The sequence below is a fragment of the Gossypium hirsutum genome, chromosome D01 (assembly GCF_007990345.1).
Source record: "Gossypium hirsutum isolate 1008001.06 chromosome D01, Gossypium_hirsutum_v2.1, whole genome shotgun sequence".
NCBI classification, from domain to species: Eukaryota; Viridiplantae; Streptophyta; class Magnoliopsida; order Malvales; family Malvaceae; genus Gossypium; species Gossypium hirsutum.
The window spans coordinates 12,238,450-12,253,935 of record NC_053437.1 but is presented as its reverse complement, the minus strand read 5'-3'; the positions used below and the strand labels follow the sequence as shown (position 1 = coordinate 12,253,935).

The following is a 15,486-nucleotide window of genomic DNA, read 5'->3' as shown; positions in this document are numbered from 1 at the left end:
CATGTTTTGTCTTTGAATTTTTGGTGAAATTGAGTAAATAGGGCTAAATTGTGAAAATAAAATTTTGAGGGACTAAAATGTGAAATAAATGAAATGTGTGGACTTGTATGAAGACAATGAATATTCGACCCTAGCATGGTATGTGCACATTTTGTGTATTTTGTGTTTTATGCAATATGGACTAAATTGCAAAAAAGTGTGAAATATTAGGGGCAAAATGGTAATTTTCCCATTTATGTGTTTTTGGATAAAATTGAATTAATTGATGAATAAAAATATTTAATTTGAATATGTTTAGATCGAGAACCAAAGAAAATAGATTTAGATCGAGGGAAGTCGAAGGTAGTCAAGTAGTCGATTGTATCCGTCGATATCCGAGGTAAGTCGATAAGCAATTAAAATTTGTTAAATTCATGGTATATAGTAGATAGATGATATATGGAATTATTAGATGTATTAGGGGGTCTTGGCTGAATATATATTTGTTGAAAGAGGCAAGTTAATTGAGTACGATTTAACTGATATTTAATGTCTGTAAGCACATTTGAACCCTAGAAACTGTATGGGATTTTCTGATAAGTGTTTTTGTGTAAGACCACGTCTGGGACGATGACATCAACTTGTATTTTCATATAAGACCACGTTTGGGACGATGGCATCGACTTGTATTTTCAAGTAAGACCCTATCTAGGAAGTGACATCGATTTGTGATTGCATGTAAGACCACGTCTGGGACGTTGACGTTGTACAAATCTTTCGACTATTTGCGTATCCTATCTAATTTCGATTGGTTCAACAGGTAATGTAAATGACTATGTTATGTATTTGAAATATATGTGCATGTATAGGTTAGTTAAATAAATATATGGAATTAAGGTAGGTTATTTATTTGGAAGTATATATGGTATGAGTATACAAGTTTCGAATTGTTATGGTTATATATATATATGCATAATTTGAATTTCGGTTGATAACTATTTTGCTTAAGGTAAAAGTTTATAAGCATTTATACAAGAACTTGATTGGTTATTAGTTTACATGTATATGTATATGTATATGTAATAAAAGTGTGATTATAATTATATATATAATATCTTTGTATATTAACTATGTGCCTTTAATTCTTACTAGTTAAATATTAGTTATGCTTATGACTTACTAAGCTTTATAAAGCTTATTGTGTATTTGTATTTGTGTACCTCTGTTTTATAGATCTTGAAGTAGTTACGAGCTCGGGGATCGTCAGTAAAGTCTATCACACTATCGACCAACTACGGTATTTTATAAGCTGAAATCTCTTTTGAAATTATGGCATGTATAGGTTGGTTGGGAGATAACTTATTTTAGAAAATGCATGTATTAAAGCCATGCGAAAATGGCTTAAGCATTTTGTATCTATGTTAGATTTTGGTTGAGTTATGGCTTGATTATATTTTGATCATCATTTAATCTTTTATTGATAGTACTTATAAGGTAAGGTATATATATGATCATGGTAGTGTTTGAATTATGATCATGGTGTGAGTATATTTGATATATGTATTAAGTTACGTAATGTTTGGTTATGTGAAATTGGTTGGGTAATGTATACAATGTGTTTGTTTTAGTAATTAAGAAATTTTAGTTCATGACTTATAAATTGAAATATGATGAATTGGTTGGCAGCTACTATGTGATCGGCTATGATAGGATAATTGAATAAATGTAAGTTTGAGATACGTATTGAACTATGACATATGCTTTGTTATTTAAATGGATGGTTCGATTATATGTGTTTAAAACAAATAAAGGATATGTCGTATATGCATTGGTATTGGGTGACCAATTTGGTTAGTTTGATTTAGATATATATTAGGTATTTAATGCAATAGACAAATTAGTATTATTTTGGCTACATCAAATTGATTACTTAATAGAGAATACTTGCTATGCTCATGTGTACAATCGGTTTTAAATAGGGCGAGTTGGTTTAACCACATGATAATATTATAAGTCATGCAAATTTGGTTATGGTATGAGCTTATGTTATATAATTAAATATAGTGTAAATGAATTTGGTATAATACATGATTTTTAGATGTAACAGAATTTATGAATGTGAATGTTTAGGCTGAAATTTTATGTACTAAATGGTACCTTTTATATATATATATGTATATATTTAAGAAATATTATATATATATATATATGTATATATTTAAGAAATATTATATAAGTACAAATGCACTATGGTTCTTAAGTTTTATAATGTTCGAATGTGCATTAGTTAAATTTTGTAATGACCCTGAGGTATGGATTTATGAAATGGTTAATGGTTTATAATATATATATATGCATACATGTGTGTAAAATAGTAGTAAATTATTGGTATATGTTTGAATAGATATGGTGTTCTTGATTTAATTGTGGTTGTAAAATGAGCATTTTATTTCTTTTGAATGGTTGGAATATGTATTTGGTTTAATTATTAAGCATGCAAAATTTAGTATAATTGTTTCGTCTTATTTTGTATATGCTGCTAAGTTTGCGGAAAGAAAAAAAAAGAGAAAGTCTCATGTCTGGTAATGCCTCGTAACCCTAATCCGATGACAGACATGGGTTAGGAGTGTTACAGGATGTAGGGGTGAGCATTCGATTGAATCGAATCGAATCGAATCGAAAATTTTCGAGTTAATCGAGTTTTCGAATCTCATTTTATCATCCTAACTTTATTTGAAGTTTTCTAGAATCGAGTCGAGTGAGATGGAATTCGAATCGAATCAAATCGAATATATTTGTTCGAGTTAAATTTTAAAAAATAATTTTGGGTCCTTGTAACCATTGTCACCCATCGTAATAAAATTTGTCCACCTTAATCAATTTTTTTATTAACTTTCATCACCTCATAATTTATTTATTAATTTTTTATATACTGGTTAGCTTCTTTGCTTGCTTAGTTGTTTCAATTATCTTCAGATTCTTGTCACTATGTATTTTGGAATTAAAAAATATATTAAATGTAAAAATATGATTTTTTAATAAAATTTATTTTAAAAATAAAATGTGAAATTGATACCAATATAAAATTTTAACACGAATATTTTATGGCATAATTAATAATTCAATTTTAATATAAATATTCAATATGACTAAACAATTTAATAATATAAATAATATAAAATGTGAAATTTAATTTAATAATATAAATAGTAGATATAAATAAAATTATTACTATTTATGTTTAGTGATTTTTTTTGGATAATTTTGATTTTTTATTTGAGAGTAAAGGGTGAGAAGTAAAAGTTTAGGGGAAAAATAAAAAAAATTTGGGAATAAAAGTTTGAGGGAAAGTAAATAGGGGGAGTAAAATTTTGGAGGGAAAATATTAAAAAAAATTAGAGGGGGGAGGGTTTGGGGTAGATGGGAGGTGGGATGGGAAGGGAATAAAAGTTTTAGGGGAAAAGTGGGAGGGAGTAAAAATTTTGGGGGGAAATAAAATGTTTTGAGGGTTTTTAGGAGTAAAATTTTGAGAAAAAGTAAATGGGAGAGTAAAATTTTGGTGGGAAATGAATTTTGGATAGATTGGGGGGTTGGGAGAGGAGGGGAGTAAAAGTTTTGGGGGGAAAGTGGGAATGAGTAAATGTTTTGAGGGAAAAGTAAAAAGGTTTGAGAGTTTGGGGTAAAAATGTAAAATATTATAGTTTGATATTCGAGTTATTCGAATTATTCGAGTTATTCAAATTCGAAAACTCAACTCGATTTGAACTCGAAATTTAAAAAAAAATTCGAGTTGATTCGAATAACTCGATTAACACTAATAACTCGATTCGTTTAACTCAAAATTCAAATTTTTTTTTATTTTTTCGAGTCAAATCGAGTTTTGCTCACCCCCAACAGGATGAAATACTCTTGATGGCATTTTTGGATGCAAAGGATGTTAATAAAGAAGATGCATGGTTCCTTGATTCATGATGCAGCAATCACATGTGTAGAAACAAGGAATATTTCGTCAATTATGATGAAAATTACAAAGATAAGGTGAAGCTAGGCAGCAACACAAGCTTGGTTGTAACAAGAAAGGGAAATGTAATATTACTAGTGGATGGAATGGTGCAGATCACCACAAGAGTTTTTTATGCGCCAAAATTGAAGAATAATTTGCTGAGTGTGGGGCAGTTGCAAGAGAAAGGGCTGGCTGTTCTATTTCAACATGATAGATGCAAGGTATATCACTCTGAGAAAGGGTTGATCATGGATACAAAGAAGGCTTCAAATCGAATGTTCAAGCTACATGTTACTGCACTAGCTGTTTGTTTCAGCATAACCACAGAAGAAAAGGTTCAGGAGCTCTGGCATTGCAGATATGAGTACTTGAGTTATAAAGGTCTAAAAACACTTCAGTAGAAGAAGATGGTCAATGGTTTACTGGAACTCAAGTCTTCATTAGAGCTTTGCAAAGAATGTATGGTAGGAAAGTACTACAGAGCACCATTTCCAAAGAAAAGCACTTGGAGGACGGCGCCAATTCTTCAAGTAATTCATGCTAATAACTATGGACCAATCAAACCTGGTTCAAATAGTGGAAAATGTACCTAATTACTTTTATTGATGACTTCAGTAGAAAAACTTGGGTTTATTTTCTAACAGAAAAAGCAGAGGCTTTTGTTATTTTTCAAAATTTTAAAGTTCATGTTGAGAAAGAATCATATTCGGTTATCAAATGTTTGCAAACTGATCGTTGAGGAAATTTACATCACATGAATTCAAAAAATTTTATGATGACAATGGCATTCAAAGACAACTAACAATTTCATATACGCTGCAGCAAAACGGAGTTGCGGAACGCAAGAACAGAACCATTATGAATGCGGTATACAACATGCTTTCCACAAAGAAGATTTTGAAAACCTTATGGCATGAAGCAGTCAATTAGAGAATACATGTTTTGAATCGAAGCCCAGTTTTTGCTGTCAAAGATCAGACACCAGAAGAAGCATGGAGTGGAGTCAAACCCTTAGTTGAGTATTTTTGTATTTTTGGTTGCATTTCTCGTGTTCATGTGTTTGATTCTAAAAGAACCAAATTAGATGATAAAAGCATGATGTGTGTTTTATTAAAGGCCAGTGAAGAGTGAAAAGCTTATAGACTTTACAATCCAAACTAAAAAAAATTATAATAAGTAGGGATGTTGTGTTCGAAGAAGATAGGGCATGGGATTGAGATGAAAAATATGAAAACATTGTTGTGTGTGACTTAGAATGGGGAGATCAAGAAAATGCAGCGACTTGAATTAATGAGACTGAAGAGGAAGGTGAATCTGAAGTTGATGCAAACATAGGGAATCGTTCTTTTGATGTTTCAATTGGAGATGATGCTTCAAGTACAGATGAAAAGAGAAACAGGGCACCATTGGCTTGGATGAGGGATTATGAGACTAGAGAAGGGCTTTCTGAAGAAGATAATGAAGCTTATTTGGTAATGTCTACAACTGATGATCCTATTCAGTTTGAAGAAGCTATTAAAAGTGAAAAATGAAGGAGAGCAATGGATGCAGAAATGGAATCAATACAGAAAAATAATACACGAAAACTAACAGAATTACCAAAAGGATCAAAGAAGGTAGAAATGAAGTGGGTTTATAAAACCAAATTTAATGAGATTGGAAAGGTGGATAAATACAAGGCTAAACTTGTTGTGAAGGGGTATTTTTAATGGTATAGAGTGGATTATACTAAAGTATTTGCCCCTATTGCTCATATGGAAACAATTCGACTGGTTGTAGCATTTGTAGCTCAAAGAAGTTCGACTATCTACAAACTAGATGTGAAATCAGCATTTTTACATGGTGAATTAACTGGAAATGTTTTTGTAAAGCCGCCAAGTGGTTATGTTCAACTAGGAAATAAGGGGAAGGTCTATAAACTAAAAAAAAACACTTTATGGACTTAAACAAGCTCCACGTGCTTGGTATAGTCGAATAGGTGCTCATTTCATGAAGGAAGGATTTGAGAAATGCGATTATGAACATATTTTGTTCATAAAAAGGCGAGACATGAAAATGGTAATTGTTAGTTTGTATGTTGATGATCTCATTATTTCTGGTAATGGTGAGCAGATGATAATTGAGTTCAGAAATTCTATGAAGAATGAATTTGACATGATAGATCTTGGGAAGATGAGGTATTTTCTTGGTATTGAAGTGTTGCAAAAATCTGATGGCATTTTTATCAGTCAAAATAAGGATGCATCAGATGTGCTGAAACGTTTCGAAATGGATAAGAGTAATCCTGTTCAGGCTCCATTAGTCCCTGGATTCGAGCTTTCAAAGGATAAAGATGGAGTCAAAGTGGATAAGACTTACTAAAATCACGTTGTTGGTAGTCTTATGTATCTTACTACAACATGGTTGAACATGATGTTTGTGGCGAGTCTTGCTAGTAGATATATGGAAAATCCTACTGAGCTACATTTGCAGGTGGTGAAACGAGCTTTGAGATACTTGAAGGGTGCAACTAAGTTTGGAATCTTCTATAAGAAGGGAGAAGAAGATGAACTTGTTGCTTACATTGATAGCGACTATGCTAGAGATATAGAAGATAGAAATAGTACCTTTGGTTATGTGTTTTTATTAAGCTCAGGGGCAATTTCATGGTCTTCTAATAAGCAACTACAAGTTAGTTTGTCCACCACAAAAGCTGAATTTATTGATGCAACATCATGTGCATGTCAAGCATTATGGTTACAAAGGGTGTTGGCGAAATTGGACAAGAATCATGAGAAATTGATCACTATTTTTTGTAATAACAGCTCGGTAATCAAGCTATCCAAAAAACTAGTAATGCATGGTCACAGCAAACATATTGATGTGCGTTTTTATTTCCTTCGAGACCTGACAAAGACTGCAGCATTAAACTAATGCATTGTAATTCACAGGATTAGCTAGCAGATGTGACAACCAAACATCTTAAGCTGGATCAGTTTTGCAAGCTGAGAAGATTCTTGGGTATCTGTACAGAAGCTGGCATAAACTAAATGCTTCAAGCATTTTTAGTTTAAGGGAGGAATTGCTAGGATTTGATAATCTGTTTGAGGTTGTTTGGATAATAAATCCCATTTCTTTAGGTATATATTTTTTGTTTAATTTATTCAAGGTTGTTGAGTCATGGACACATTTTTTTCCCTTTTCAATTATGATGTACGGCTATAAAAAGTCATTTTCTCTTTTAATAATGGATATTCAATTCTTTGCAAAATTCTCTTTACCTTACAACATACGTATTAGACTATGAAATACTCACGATGAGAGTGAAAAAATATAATAAAATATATTTGATTAAAAACTAAAGTTACATATTTTATGTAACTAATTTGGTATATTTATGAGAATGCACCACTAATTTTGCCATATTTATTGAATTTTGTGCAGGAATGTAATTTGGGGCTAAATAGAAGAAAAAGGAAACAATTGGGCTGAATTGAAGAAAAAAGCGAAAAAGGAGGGCCAAAGAAGAATTTTCCAAGATTAATTAGCTGAAATTTTTGAGTTAGTGGGAGATTATTTTGGGATTTAATTTATTATGGGATATTTTTCCTTAATTTCCTATGACTAGTTGGCTCCTAATTTAGTAAATCCACTAGTATAAATAGAGCTTGTATTGTTCATCAATTCATCAATCAAAAAACATTTAGCTTTTATCTTTCAAATTATCTCCTTTCTCACGTAGCCTTTGCTATTTCTTAGTTTGTTTTCCTTCAATTTTTAATTTCCAGTAACTAATCACCAAATCAAGCCATTTGCAATTCTTTTTTTTAATTTATTTCCAAATAGTCAACCACCCCACTTTAATATATTCCAACCCCCATACTCAATTACATCACCCATCTTTTCACCATTTCTACCTTATTTAATTTATCAAATACCAACATGTCCCAAACCTTAGCCAAGTAAACCCATTTTCAGCTTTAGGCCGAAATTAGCCTCGTCAAAACCCGTGAGTTACGAACCCGAGCCATTTAACTCCTAAAATTCCAGTACTTATTACTTCTCCGAATTAAGAGTATGATTTTGTCAGCTCATAAAGTCAGATCAACACTAAGTCAAAAAAGACATCGTTTGATTTGGTGTGATTAGACGTACAGTTGGAATTTCGAAAAGAACGTTTCTAATCGGTTTTCTGTGAACACATTGGCATGCCAAGTGGAAATTGCTGTTTGGTTCCGTCAAGGGAAGTAGTAACCGGATTTAAATGTCCGACGCGGTTGAGAGCATTGGTTCGAGCTAGGCTCTTCTAGAATGCAAAGCTGCCAAAGTTCTAAATCACGAACGTTTCGTGGTTGTTCGATCGGTAAGAATTAGTTATTGGACGTTCCATAACTAATTTACACAAGGAAGAGTTGGTGTCCGATGCGTCCTTGGTAGCTATAACTAGCTTATTGGAAAAGAGGAGTTCATCCAATTTTGAGGATCGGTTCAAAGACGAGGGAAATTCGTGTCTAAAGCTGAGCTCATTCTAATTAATTTTTCTTAATATTTATTTCACGGTTTTTATTATTTTGTTTTCAACTATTACTTTTGACGTTATTTTTCTGTTTATTTCAGGTTTTCAAATTTTTATCCCCCCGAACGTCTTGGGCACGACAGCTGCCCCGACATAAATCTGGTCAAGCGAGCAACAATTAGGCGTAGGTCTATATTGGTGGATTCGACCCTACTCCCTATACTGCTTAAATCGCAAATTAGGCATAGGTCTATATTGATGGATTCGACACCCATCAGTTTTGGCGCCGTTGCCGGGGACTGGCAACACTTACAAATTATTTAGATTATCTTCATGACCAGATCTTCATCCGGAGATCTCGAATACAACCCAGAGATCGAAAAATCAGCACGAGCGCGACATAAAGAGACGAAAGTTCTTAAACGTGTAAAAGCAATTGAACATGGAAAACAAGTCGAAGTGGTTGCACCTGAGACCAAACCACTTTGTGAAACAAAAAAGATGGAAGACAACCTCGGTGAACCAGAAAGGATGGCGAACCGAACCATTCGTTAGCTAGCCGCTGCTCCCAATGAGCAAACACCGTTATGCATCAATTATCCAGCCGGAGAAACCCCGTTCGAGTTGAAGTCAGGCTTGATTCACCTTTTGCCCACTTTTCGAGGCCTAAAGAATGAAAACCCACATACCCACTTGAGAGAATTCCACATGGTCTGCTCAAGCATGAAACCACAGGGAGTAACCGAAGATGAAATTAAACTTCAGGCCTTTCCTTTTTCTTTAGTTGATACAGTAAAAGAATGGTTATTTTACTTACCCCTCGGTTCAATTACAACATGGGATGACTTATCTCGTGTTTTTCTTGACAGGTTCTTCTCAGCATCACGAGCAGCTGAACTAAGGAGAGACATAGTGGGAATCCGCCAATTGGAGAGTGAATCGCTCTATGACTATTGGGAGCGATACAAGAAACTGTGTGCAAGTTGTCCTCAACACGGTTTGACCGAGCAATCACTTCTTCAGTATTTCTACGAGGGTTTGCTCCCTATGGAAATGAAGATGATTGACGCTGCTAGTGGAGGGGCGCTTGTCAATAAGACTCCTCAAAGGGCAAGAGAATTGATATCCACCATGGCGACAAATTCTCAATAGTATCAGCCGAATTCAGAACCCACAAGACGGGTTAATGGGGTAAACGTTTCATCCTTAGAAGATAAATTGGATAAGCTCACTAATATTGTCCAATCTATGCTTACAGAAAAGAAGAATCAGACCCAACTATGTGGAGTTTGTACTACATCTAAACATCCGACGGATTTGTGCCCAATCCTTAACGAAAACTCAACGGCACATGTCGACGCTGTCGGGGGTTTTCTGGGACCTCCACAAAGACGATATGATCCTTTTTCTAACACCTACAATCCCGGGTGAAAGGATCATCCCAACTTGAATTACAGAGCTAATTCCCGATATAATCCATCATACCAACCGAGACCTTTGCAACCACCGCAACCGCCACCCAAGCCGAGCACATCTCTAGAAGATAATATGGAGAGACTTGCCGTTGATGTTGCAAAATACCAACAAAGGACAGACGCATCAATACAAGAGTTAACTAATCAAGTTGGTAATCTCTCGATGGCAGTTAATCGTTTGGAATCTCAAGGTAAACTACCTTCCCAGACAGAGCCGAATCCTCGGTAGAATGCAAGTGCAATAACTCTTCGTAGCGGAAAAATTCTGGAACCAGTTCCAGACAAAAGTCTTGGGAAAAGCAAATCCCTGATCGAAAAGCCAAACCAGAATCAGAAATTCAGAAACAAGTTGTGGTGCCACCTCCTTTTCCAGGGAGACTCGCGAACGATAAGAAAGAAAGGGAAGAAAAAGAAATCCTCGAAACATTTAGGAAGGTGGAGGTAAATATCCCTTTGCTCGACGCTATCAAACAAATCCCTCGCTATGCAAAATTTCTCAAAGAATTGTGTACTAGCAAGAGGAGGTTACTAGGTAACCAAAGAGTAAATGTAGGAGAAAATGTCTCTACAGTACTGCAAAAGAAAGTTCCGCCCAAATACAAGGACCAATGTATGTTTGCTATTTCTTGTAAGATAGGTAATGTAGGCATTAAGAAAGCCATGTGTGATTTAGGGGCTTCCATTAATGTTATGCCTTATCCTATATATAAGATGATTAACGCGGGTCCTTTGAAAAATACAGGAGTTATTATCCAGTTGGCGGACAGGTCAGTCGTCTATCCCGAAAGGTTACTTGAAGACGTCCTTGTTAAAGTTAACGAATTAGTTTTCCCTGCAGATTTCTACATTATTAATATGGAGGACGATAACTCAACTAATTCGTCTAACATTTTGCTTGAAAGGTCATTTTTAAGTACTGCAAGTACAAAAATTGACGTTCGGAGCGGAACACTGACAATGGAGTTTGATGGTGAAATCGTGAAATTCAATGTCTACGAAGCGATGGGTCATCCTAACTCACTATCAAATATCTCTAGCATTGATATTATAGATTGTTTAACTCAAACTTATTCTGAATATCATGATTTTGATGAGTTAGAAACTATCCTTTACAGAAGCATTGACATGGATGTTTTAAGTCACTTCGACGAATTATCAATTATAAAAGATCCGTTGCGAGAAATTGTCAAACATTTAGAGACTCAACCATCGTCGATGAATCGAGGTAACCAATTTGAACTTTTACCTTCCCAAACTAAAATGTTGCCTTCGATTTTGCAGCCACCAACCTTGGAGCTTAAAGCATTACCGGACCACCTCAAGTACGTCTTTTTGGGAGAGAAAGACACTTTACCGGTGATAGTGTCAAACAAACTAACCAAAGACGAGGAGGAAAGTCTAGTTCAAGTTCTGAGGGATTATAAGGAGGGTATTGGTTGGAAAATAGCCGACATAAAAGGGCTAAGTCCATCCACCTATATGCACAGAATTTCCATCGAAGATAACACGAAACCAAAAAGAGATGCTCAGAGGTGCCTTAATCCACCCATGATGGAGGTAGTGAAGAAGGAAATCTAAAAATTGTTGGATGCTGGAATGATATACCCGATCTCCGACAGTGATTGGGTTAGCCCAGTTCATGTAGTGCCCAAGAAAACTGGCGTGACAGTGGTGAAAAATTCGTCAGGAGAGCTAGTTCCTACCCGAGTCCAGAATGGATGGAAGGTTTGCATCGATTATAGGAAGTTGAACGCAGCTACCCAAAAAGACCATTTTCCACTTCCTTTCATCGATCAAATGCTCGAGCGATTAGCTGGTAAGACTCATCATTGTTGTCTCGATGGATATTCAGGATTTTTCCAAATTTCGGTGGCACCTGAGGATCAAGACAAAACAACTTTCACGTGTCCCTTTGGAACGTTTGCGTATAGACGAATGCCGTTTGGACTCTGTAATGCTCCGGCCACTTTCCAAAGATGCATGGTAAGCATATTCTCCGATTACATCGAGAAAATCATTGAAGTCTTCATGGATGACTTCACAGTATATGGTAACTCTTTTAACGAATGTCTCAATAATCTTGCTAAGATATTACAAAGATGCCTAGAATTTAAGCTTGTTTTAAATTATGAAAAATGCCACTTCATGGTTGACAAATGGTTAATTTTGGGTCATATAGTTTCCTCAGAAGGTATTGAGGTCGATAAAGCAAAAACGAATATTATCAACTCATTACCTTACCCCACATCTGTGAGGGAAATTCGTTCGTTTCTTGGCCATGCAGGATTTTACAGACGATTCATAAAAGACTTCTCGAAGACCGTGCAACCGCTCTGCAGTCTGTGACAGAAGGATAAAGAATTTAAATTTGAGCAGACTTGTAAAGATGCATTTGACGTACTGAAGCAGAAATTGGTCTCCGCCCCCATAGTGCAACCACTGAATTGGAACTCCCCGTTTGAAATCATGTGTGATGCAAGTGATCGAAGTATGGGAGCTGTTCTTGGTCAAAGAATAGGGAAAGAGACTTATGTTATCTACTACGCTTCGAAAACTTTGGATGCTGCCCAAAGCAATTACACAACCACTGAGAAAGAATTATTAGATGTTGTGTTTTCTTTAGATAAATTTAGATCTTACCTGCTGGGAACTAAAGTGATTATCTTTTCTGATCATGCAACTTTGAAATATTTGATAGGGAAGAAGGAGGCAAAACCTCGACTAATTAGGTGGATTCTACTTCTGCAAGAATTCGATTTTGAAATTCGAGATAAAAAGGGATGCGAAAACTTAGTAGCTGACCATCTGAGTCGATTACCGATTCTAGTAGACGACACACCATTGAAAGACAACTTCCCAGATGAAAACCTATTTTCAGCAAATGCGGTTCATCCTTGGTACGCAGACATAGTAAATTATCTCGTTACAGGTACTGTTTCTTCGGAATTACCAAAGCCTAAAAAAGATAAGATCAAAAAGGATGCTCGATATTACATTTGGGACGACCTTTACCTTTGGAAGCATTGCTCCGACCAGGTAATTCGACGGTGTGTAGCAGAAACAGAGGTACAATCTATCTTAACTTTTTGTCATTCTTATGCATGTGGGGGACACTTTGGACCTAAACGCACCGCACATAAAATTCTCCAGTGTGGACTATTTTGGCCAAGTATATTTCGTGACGCATTCTTATTCTGTAAAACCTATGAAAGATGCCAAAAATTCGGTAATCTTAGCCGTCGAAATGAGATGCCCCTTACTCCCATCCATATTTGTGAAATTTTTGATGTGTGGGGCATCGATTTTATGGGTCCTTTTATTTCTTCTTTCGGTAATTTCTATATACTCTTAGCTGTTGATTATGTTTCTAAGGAGATAGAAGCAAAGGCTACTCACAATGATAATGCTAAGACTGTGGTTGATTTTCTTAAAAGTTCTATCTTTTCCAGGTATGGCACCCCACGAGCATTAATTAGCGACAGAGGAACTCATTTCTGCAATAAACTCGTAAGTGCACTTATGGAAAAATATGGAGTGACTCAACGAATTGCCACTGCCTACCATCCACAAACAAATGGACAAGCTGAAGTGTCAAATCGAGAAATCAAGTCCATATTGGAGAAGACTGTTAAACCTAACAGAAAGGATTGGAGCTTGAGACTAAATGACGCACTTTGGGCTTATAGGACAGCTTATAAGGGACCAATAGACATGTCACCTTATCGACTTGTTTTTGGTAAACCGTGCCATCTCCCAGTCGAATTAGAGCATAAAGCATTTTGGGCAATTAAGCAGTGTAATATGGAGATGGAGACCGCAGGAAGAGCTCGAAAGTTGGACATTCAGGAACTCGAGGAAATTAGAAACGATGCATATGAAAATGCTCGAGTTTATAAAGAAAAGACAAAGGCATTCCACGATAAGATGATCACTAGGAAGCAGTTTTCAATAGGACAAAAAGTTCTCCTATATGACTCTACCTTAAAAATTTTCACTGGTAAGCTTCGATCCAAATGGATAGGTCCATTTACTATCACTAATTTATTCTCAAATGGTTCAGTGGAAATTCAAAGCAAAGAAACCCGGAAGTGTTTTAAAGTGAATGGTCAACGATTGAAACCCTTCTACGAGAATTTTCAAACGCACACGATTGAGGAGATTGTTCTCGAGGAGCCCAGAATTTGAATAACAGGTCGTCGAACTAACGACGTTAAACAAAGCGCTGTTGGGAGGCAAGCCAAATTTTCTTTTTCCTTTATGCAAATAAATTTTTTGGTAAAATGGAAAATGAAAATGTATGCCAAGGATTAGTTCTGTCTAAGGAAAGACTTGGTACTTAAGTATGTCCATTGTGACTCACCTCTCTTTCCTGGGAACTTACTTGGTGCATTTATCACAACTATTTTACCAAATCTCGTAATCTTGGTTTTTAATAATTTATTTCTCGAGTTTATAGCTTAGCTAATAAATTTGAAAAAAAAATCCTATTATTATTATTTATTTTACTATTTTATTTTATTTTTATTTTTATTTTTGCATGAAAACATTCCAAGACAAAATTAAATTCCACATGTCAACCCACAAAATTCTTTTTTCAGTTAAGGCCCACTCTACCTACGAGACCGCCCTCCACGACGTTAAAATACATGGATAGTTTCTTTTTCTCTCTTTCTCCTACTTATCTTTACTTTTATTTTTAAATTACATTGAGACAATGTAAAATAAGTAGGGAGGAGGAAAATATAAATTGATTCTAATTTTCTTATCTGTCATCGCTATTTTTGCATGTTTTCGGTAAAAGGTAAAACTTTTCTTTTGATAAATTGGGATGGTACACTTATGGTTTGAACTATTTAGCTATTTAATTTTTACACATGAAACTTTTTAATAACCTAGACTTAGTGGGTAAGAAATTTTTGGGAATTATGAGTTTCCTTGACTGCTTACCTTTTATCATATGTTAAATCTTTTCAACAAAAAAAATAAGAAAAATAAAAAATAAAAATAAAAATACTCCTCTGATACGAATGTTAAGAGTGAAAAATTGGGGTTGTACATCGGGCTGAGTAACCGGAACGTGGGGCTTGGGTTGTCATTACATCTCGCGTAAAAAGGTTCGTGTGGCTACCCAATTTCTTTGCACTCACTCCGCTAACAAGTTATCATGAGTAGGGCGAAATAACCCGCTTAGAGACATCTGAATTGAGTAACCGGAACATGGTGCTTGGGTTGTCATCATGTCTCGCGTCAAAAAATTCAAAAATGCTCTAAGTACAAACATAATAAAATGAAAGGTAAGCCTATCAAGCTCTCATAAATTCTGAAATATATTTACTTACTTATTAGGCTAGGTTATTTGAGATGTTAATGTGCTAGGATTAAATTGTTGAATTGTGCAATCTATGAGGGTCAAGTCCTATTTTGGAGAAAATTTTTCCTTTTGCAGAAACGTACAAAATGCTCGAGGACTAGCATGAGCTAAGTAGGGGGGATTTGATTAAATACTAAAGTTACATATTTTATGTAATTAATTT

At 35.1% G+C, this 15,486-nt stretch overlaps 1 pseudogene; it reads left to right on the top strand.

Annotated features, from left to right (window-relative positions):
• Positions 1–6,391: 6,391 nt before the first annotated feature.
• Positions 6,392–14,137, top strand: LOC107921721 (uncharacterized; annotated as a pseudogene).
• Positions 14,138–15,486: the final 1,349 nt, after the last annotated feature.